This window comes from Mixophyes fleayi, chromosome 6, assembly GCF_038048845.1.
Source record: "Mixophyes fleayi isolate aMixFle1 chromosome 6, aMixFle1.hap1, whole genome shotgun sequence".
In the NCBI taxonomy this organism is placed as follows: Eukaryota; Metazoa; Chordata; class Amphibia; order Anura; family Limnodynastidae; genus Mixophyes; species Mixophyes fleayi.
In genome coordinates, this window is record NC_134407.1 from 86,676,410 (window position 1) to 86,683,604 (window position 7,195).

General features: G+C 35.7%; 1 long non-coding RNA gene across 1 annotated transcript; it reads right to left on the reverse strand.

The window, feature by feature from the left end:
- Positions 1-4,305: 4,305 nt before the first annotated feature.
- Positions 4,306-6,841, reverse strand: LOC142161422 (uncharacterized). Its single transcript, XR_012693397.1, has 3 exons — positions 6,688-6,841; positions 5,754-5,801; positions 4,306-4,505 (listed from the first exon to the last, which is right to left on the reverse strand). It is a non-coding gene; the product is annotated as an uncharacterized LOC142161422 (long non-coding RNA).
- Between the last annotated feature and the right edge of the window lie 354 nt (positions 6,842-7,195).

The following is a 7,195-nucleotide window of genomic DNA, read 5'->3' on the forward strand; positions in this document are numbered from 1 at the left end:
TAAGTAACCTAATTAAATACTTTAAGTTGCTGTTATTTTTATGTAGTTCTGCTCATTTGATCAATTGAGGTATCCACTGTTTATCATGATATAGCTAGGACTATGGGTTCAAATCAATAAACCAGACATTTATGTTCCTGTAGCATTTTTTAATATTAACTCAATTACATTTTATCATTGTCTCACTGACGTATAACTTAATTTATCCACTTAACAGGTAGTATCATGCACATAATAACTTCCATAAGGATCTCTGTAAAGCTGGATTAAAATATTCCAATTTGTATACCATAGCAACATGAGACAATAAGGTCTAAAAACAATGAACAGGAAACTTTGTGAAAAACAATACTTGTGTCATTCTCAAAACTTTTGGCCATGACTGTACTCACCCATAGACCATGTGAGTTGGGAAATACTGATTTTGCATATAATGATTTGTCTAATTTCCTGAAGCAAGAGGAAGCGCCTTATGTGTTGCTGAAAATGTATCATCCCTTCCTTAATGAGTTATCATCACAAACACCTCAAGCACATACCATAAAAGCATCTTCTGTAATGTGAACCTCTATTACATGAGCAACATTTCTATTTTTATTTTTTTCCAAAGAAAAGTTTGTTTTCATCCATGGTAGCTACCATACAATAATTTTGCAGGTTTCAGTTAATACAATTAATACTCTTCTGTTTCCCATGCTTATTCAGTGTGTTTTGTTGTAAAGTTATTTCAGGAAACAATCATCAACAATTTTTTAATTAAAAATGGTATGCTAATTTGTTGACTGTAAGCAGGTCCACTCTACCCTATGCCTCTTGTTTGTCAGTCTACTTTGTATGTCCCTGTTATGCATTATGATGATTTTTTTATTTTATTCCTGCTTTTACTATGATTCCTATTCACATTCTCTTACTTCTTATTATGCTTAATTGTGCTCATACATGCGTTTATGAACTATTCTTGTTGATATTTCCCTGGCTATATTTATAGTTTATTTCCTACATTCTTGTATTTTTGGCTTTAGGTGGCAACATATAAATAAAGAGTGATAATAATGATGATGATGGTTGAGTAATCTGTGGATTGTTTGAATATTTCTGTCATATTTATCAAGAAGAAGACCTCAGTTATCTACAGGCCTGATAGCAAGACTTGTATCTGCCTTCAGTTTGCTGATAGCTACTCCAATTGCTAACAGTGGGTCATGCTTTTGAGATCTGTCTATGACTGGTGAGCAAATGTCTTGGACAGACTATGAAAGCTGCAGAAACATGAAATGGTATAAATGATCTTTCTTGGGAATTTTGTCTCATTAGCTGTGGGGGGTGTCTTTGAATTGAACTTAGATTATTATTATTATTGCTATTATTCAGCATATTTTTTATTAAATCAAATTAACCACCAAGTGTCAATATCAAAATAAATATTGCTGCTTAGAGTCGGCCAGTGTATTATCGGTGATAATCAGCTAAAGATTTAACTCCCTAGTGTTTTGTAATGCCATGGTACTGCAAAGCCATGGTACTGAGAGCCATTTACTAACTGTATCTTATGCATATTGCTCCACTGCTGAAGCTGGGCAGCAATCTACTAAACAATTATGAAAATAAATAAATACATATTAGACCCATCTCATCACCCCAACTTGTATCCTTTCCTGATGTCAGACAGAGCAAATTTACAGCCCCCGGCCTAGTCCCTAGCTTGAGCTTATTGGGTGTTGGTCTCCTGGAGGCATACTTACAGATCCAAAGAGGATAGTGTTTTATGTATAATATCCTTTGAGCTCTGAATTGTTGAAAGCTTCACTCATTTAGCTACATGAGAAGTAGTTCAATAAATTGTTGAAGTGTTCCCACCATTCCCTAGTTGAAGCTTTCTAACCTATACCCACCAATGGGGGTGGGCATGGAGCTCAACCTAGACCAGATGAGATGGGTGGCCTAATACACTTCAGGGCCACATGGTGTGGCCCTTTAACCTTCAAAAGAGCCGCACATTACCATAAATATCAGTAATAAGTTAAGGCAATGCATTTAATCAAAGAAAGAGACATCTATCTATAATAATATATCACCAGGAAATCTAAACAAATATTTACAAGCAATAGCAAATATCTCTGACAATAACCAAGGAAGGAGGTGCTGCCCATTACTTGCTATACCCTATCACAGTCATGGGAACAGACCGCCTCAGGGCCTCAAGCATACCTCCCATCCTTTAACTGTGACCTCTAGCTCCTTCCTGCTTTATTGTCAGATTTGTCTATAATAGCTTGTAGCACTTATTAAAAATGCCTGCTGATATGTTATTACAGAATGTGTCTCTTTCTTTGACTACATTTTTTGTTTTAACGTACTACTGAGATTAATGGTAATGTATGGCCCCTTTGAAGGTTAGAGGGATTCACTTATTACATCATGTCGACCAACTACGTTATTCCTTTCTGAAGAAATGCAGGACCTCAGCAACTAGGCTGTGGGCTAAATTGTTTAAACCACTGTCTTCAGGTAGTTGGAATCCTTCAATCGCGAGGTGTGAAGAACTTAGAGGGATTAGTTTATGTTTATAGTTTACTGTCTGTTGATTCTTTTGTAAATTAGGAACAAGCAAGGCAATTCATTCCTTTTCTGTGTCTAGTTTGACTAAACATGTAGTGTCATTGACCAACCAGATTTTCAAACCTATTGGAAATCCAATCATGATTTAACAAGCAAATACTATTGTTTGACACACAAAAAATTAGTGCAAATATAATGTAATTAACTAAAATGGTCAAAAAATTGTCACATTGCCAATTTAATTTTTTCATATAATTATTATTATTATTATTGTTATTATTATTATTATTATTATCATTATTATTATGCCAACCGAGGCCATAAGCTGAGCGATTTTAAATACATTTGTTTGTGCCAAGCAACACTGCCTGTGCCCCGTCCCCTCACCCTTTGATGGAGAATCTGCTTAATAAAGTCAACCAGCCATTTTGCCCACATAGTTAGGTCCTTTGGTGGGGTACTGAGGTCACTTAGTGGTGGGCTGAGTGTCCATTATAGGACTCCAGCTTTGGCAGGTAAGCTTTTGCAGAGGGATTTTAAACACATTTGTTTGGGTCAAGTCATTCACTTACCTACTAGGGTTTGCGTCTCACTGCATATTCCAGCCAATAGGATCACAGGGGGGGTACCTATAGCCGCCCTATATATTCTTCCCCCAGTGGCTGCTGGGCCTCTTTTACTGCACAAATTCCCACCAACCCTCCCATATGCTACCATGAGCCCACTGTGGTCCTGTCATTCAGGATGTGCAGTTTCTTACCTGTTGTTAAGTACAGGTTCCATAGTGGAGCTACTAAAATTTTCTTTTTCCCTTTCCAGAGGAGGCACAGTTGGCAGGAAAGCGTTTGCAGTCAGCGACCAATACATACGGTGCTATCACTGATTGGTCGCAGGTCACTGCCCCTTTCAAAGCATAGTGGCTCTTGGTCCCTTTGTGTGGGTTTGTGTAGGCACATTATTGTGTGTCCAGAAGGGGAGTAGTCACTCTGATTTAGCACCAGCCAAATCATAAGTGAGTTTATCTTGGTACCACGGGTTAGTGCAGGATGGCCATGCACTGTTTTGGTTCAGGAATTAGTTGGTAGTTGACCTGCAAGGGTTTCCACCTCCACCATAATTTATATAACAAGTAAACTGTGACCTGTTGGCAAAATTAATTTGTGTCAGCATCCTTATTCATTTGATGTGAATATAAGATTAATTAGGTAGAACAGTATGTGCAATGAAGAGAGGCATCAACAGTATGAAGTTTAATATTATTATTATTATTATTATTATTATTGTAAGTGATATTAGTATTAATTAAAATATTGAAAAAATGTCAAATGCAGCTGTGCTGCCACTTTTTTTTAGCATCCTAAAGGACGTCCACTTTATAAAGATTACGTTGAAAGAATTTATAGGATTACATGTATGGAAGTATACTGTAGGGTCTGCTTGGAGACTGGTGTACTAGTGCCATAGTATGTATAAAATTTGTTCTTTTTACTACCTTAATGCTAGATATTGTTCCATTGGTTTATGTAAAAATATATAAATGAAATATTCACTTCACTCTATTCACTTCACTGTATTGATAAGTGATAATTTTGCTAAGTAACCTTATGAGATGTTTTCAGTTAGCTGTGTCCGATGCTTAACTATTGTTTTTATATGTAGTTTTGCTTTCTTCATCAGTTATTATATTCACTAAGTATCACAGTATAAATATGGACACTGGCTTAAAATCAACAGACCACAAACATATATTCTTAAGACATGTTTTAATATTTATTCAATAACAATGTATCAACATCGCTTTAGAATACAGCTTAATTGATTCACAGAAATACAGTTGCGGTGAATAGCAGTATAACTTCCATAAGGTGTAAGGTTGTATGTATATATTCAATTTATTATCTTCACTCATTTCTGTTGGTGACATTGTGGAGCTGGCTTACACGGATCTACAGAGGATAAAAGAAACACATTATAAGCAATCAGCCTGAACATCTGTAACATTCACAGATATGTTCTGTGTCCATGTACTGCAGAAAGAAATGTAAAACTGGTAACAAGGTGCAGTCTCTGTAATCAACTTAACAAAACTGACTAACGCAATCAAATTCAGCAAAGTGAAAATAGCACAAATGTTTACCTCCATAGTGTTTATAATTGACCCGAAAATGTAGATGTCCATATAAAATATTGAGCACTGGCTTTTTGGCCTGGCACCTTATCAACCAGATCAGATCAATGTAACTATCAGCAGTCGTAACTGAAGTGCTCTCTGATCGAGTTGTTGCAAGCAATTATGCAACAATTCATAAAAAGGGGAATACATACACATACTGAAAATATAATATAACAATTGTACAAGTCACTAGTTGGTCCATATCTTGAATACGAAGTATAGTTTTGGATATTGCATTGTAAAAAGAACATTGGAGAATTTGGGACATTTTATAGGCTGGTAACCTCATTCATAAGGAGAATAGAAGGTTAGAATAATTCTAAAGAGAGGTACGAAGAACTAGGTTTGTTTACATTGGAAAAATAGCATTGAGAAGCTCAGTTTCGCATAGTAAGCGCATAGTAAGTGATTCTTTTCTGTAAAGGTAGCAAAGCTGTTGAATTCCTTACCACATGAGAAGGTGATGGCAGTGTCACCAATAGAATTTAAAATTGTAATGGATGTCTTTGATACATGAAATAATAACTGTAATAGTAAATACAACAAATCACACACACTGGGGACTGTTGTTTTGCCTTCATCTAGATCAATGTATTTAGATTTCATGAAAGGTTGAATTTGATGGACTCCTGTCCTTTTTAGGCCCTACTATTTAATTATATAACAAATGTGGCCACCATTACATAGTTATGTGCTACTGTGCATTCTAAACTTTGTTTAGAATAGACTGCATTAAAAACTATTTACATAAAACTGAGTATATCATGAAATATCTTTTTCTGAAGAAAGAGTGGAAAATACAGTTTGTTTTTCATAAAAGTATCTGCACAAACCAATTTCTTTCAAATTAGGGAGTACTCAGAAATCTTAACCCCTGATCTAAGGAAATCAAACTCTGCACAATGAAATAAATAAATAATTGGACTGACATTAATTTACATATGCATGCAATTATAAAGGAAGCACAAATAAAAGGAATGCACAAACAGCATTTTGGCAAATGTTTGGTATATGCTTTTACCTTGTGGAGGACATTTTGGTTCAGGACACACTGGTTTTGCCTGGCAAGCTGTAATAAAAACAGTAAATATAATTGATTTGCTCTTAAGTGGATGAAATTGGTTCTCAAAGAGAAAGCTAGATCCTGGCTCATACAAACAAGGGTACAAGGATAGCTTTATAGGCTTTGCTCTCTCCTCTATTATTCTAACGGTGATTTCCAACATAGTGAAAGACCCTTTTGTGATTCACAGTAATAATTTGCTGTCTTTGAATCATTTCCCTATGCGGTGCTGGTGGGAGAAGTGCATACTGTATGGACATTAAAACTCTGTGTGCAACCATTGTGGCAGAATATCTACCATTATGTATTACATGCATAACAGAATCCCAAAACACAAAATGAAGTTTTAAGTTGGGTACTGGGTGGGTGGACAAGACAGACCAAAGGCAACACTGTATTAACTTTAACTCCAAACAACTAAAAGATTTAATCACAGGGTGCCAGACAGTTCTGTATTTTTAAAATTAAGGTACCACGTTGTATTGGCAAATGTGTATATCTGGAGATCGGTTAAAATTGAAACCACTTTTTTGAAAATACCCATGTCTTTGCAACAACCTAGGCTATTTTTATCTATTATCTCTTATCCTCATATGCTCTCTCATTAGATTTTACACATTTTTTTAGATACATCTAGTCCTTAATGACTACACAGAGCGATATATAATGACACAAATCACAGCTTATGGTGTCACAGCACTATATATATAGTGACACAATATTTATAATACAGCTATTATTATAAGTAGTCTGGGCCTATTCTGAAATAATAGCCTCCATACTGGTTGCATAACCTGTATGTAAGATATTCTCTTCTCAGCACATTCACAAATTTTCTTTAAATATATTATTTATAGTTTCTAAGGAAAAGACCAATAGAGAAGTAACTTACGATCCGGGCATTGTTTTTGTGGTGGTGGACAGGGCTCTTGGCAAGGCTCTGGGCATTTCTTCTGTTGTCCCTTCACTCCTGACATTGTCAAGTTTAGCAGATCAGATAGGAGCCAAATTGGATGGGATCTCTCTACTGTTTTTGGTCTCTCTCACTGCTGTGGGTTTTTATATGCTTGAGAGATAATTAAACCAGTTATGAAATATTATTACTGCATATTCTCTTCACTTAGTCAAGGACCTTGTGTGTTGGGAAATATTAGATTTGCATATAATGATTTATCCGTTTGCCTGTAAGGTAGGGAGGTTCCTTGTATATTTAAGTGTTTCACCCCTACAGTGCTGAAAATGTATTATGCCTTCATTAATGATTATTATCTAAAGCATCTTAATAAACACACCTGCTTTAGACATTGTGAAATTCACCTGCATTTCACAAGGTCTAAAGCAATGCTGAGCAACAAGCTGTCCTAGAGCCGCATGTCCCTCCGAGACTTCAACCCCAGCTT